Source organism: Pinus tabuliformis, chromosome J (assembly GCF_031772625.1).
Source record: "Pinus tabuliformis cultivar Carrire ecotype Pingquan chromosome J, CPIR1, whole genome shotgun sequence".
Taxonomy (NCBI): domain Eukaryota; kingdom Viridiplantae; phylum Streptophyta; class Pinopsida; order Pinales; family Pinaceae; genus Pinus; species Pinus tabuliformis.
The window spans coordinates 210,750,311-210,751,787 of NC_142295.1; positions in this window are offsets into that span (position 1 = coordinate 210,750,311).

The following is a 1,477-nucleotide window of genomic DNA, read 5'->3' on the forward strand; positions in this document are numbered from 1 at the left end:
AACCTATAGGAAGTCACCAAAATCCTCCCAAGGGTCTCCCACACCATCCAACCATCTCCTAACCCTTCTAGCCATCTTCCAACATCCTTAATTCACCTGCCACATCACCAAAAGAAATTAGTTTGCATACTTGATTTTGCATGAAAAGACAAAAAGACAAAAACAGATTTATTTTAGTTCCTTTACTTGCACATTAGTGATGTTTGATGCTTCTTACTTTCATGCTTAGATAGTAGCATTCGGTTCACGATAATTTAGCATTATTGCAAAGCATAGTTTCTTGGTAGTTAATTAGGAAATGGTGTGATTTAGATTTGAATTTTGGTCTTTTCCATTATTGTAGTAGAGTAGGTCTCCCTTAGAGTAGATTCCCCTTTCTTCCATCAAGAAACCAAGCTTCTTCTGACTCCATAGAAGTATGGCTTGAAAACCCCAGTGGTCTCTCGCTAGCTAAACTGTGACAAAAGGCAAAACCATCACCGTCACCTGTGTATACAACACTGTCACCTCCAAGTTTGTATGAACCCTGGGTTGATAAAGTAAATATGGTAGGCCAAGAGTTGCATCATTCTTGCTACAATACTGGCGCTCATCACCTATCCTTGGACATGACAGTCATACCTCCTATAGACATGAATCTGATTTTTCTACTAAGCATGGGAATGCTTGATTCGGCACATGTTTATATATTTCTCACATATATTGTTATTTTCAGGACTCCCTCAATTCCAATGCTTTGATCCTTTCTCTCTTTAGTTACATTTTTTAAAGTATTTTGGTCATTATCTTCTTCTCTAACCTCACACTTTAGGGGGCATATATTTTGACTAGAAGAAAACCTAATTTGCAGGCCTATTTTCCAAGATAACACACCCCAAAAATAGGCACACAGCATGCTAACGCAGTCTATGTCCCAACAATGCGCATTATCCTAGGGATTAATTTTTTCTTTTTCTTAAAGGACTGTGTTACTAGATTTTCATGAGCTTTCGAAGGTAAAAGCGCGAATTTAATGACTAACACTCTGTCTTACACTCAATGTCAACGCCAAAAATCCGAAAGCATTCACCCCAGACCTATCAAAGGAAACTTCCAATCCTAACCAGATCAAATGAATAAGGAAAGAGAAATAAAGTAGAGGCAACATCTAGCTTTTTCCCAAATGAAACTGGTGAAGAAATTGGCAAGGATTGAGCCTCCCATCGCCTATAAATTGGAGGCTATGCCATAATAATTAGAATAAGAACTTGTGCACTGTTATGATATCAAGAATTTGATTGAGAGAGAGAGAGAAAGAGGAGCTAGGAGATAAGGGAATACTTGACTCAACAATCATGGTTGTAATCATTCTTCTCAGAACATAAAATATAGGTTTTCACATGTTTTGTCTATGTGATGTTATTGATACCTTCTTTCTGGATATGTTGTTTCAATAGTGAGATTGATGTTTATTATTGATTCATGTTAACTCTATATG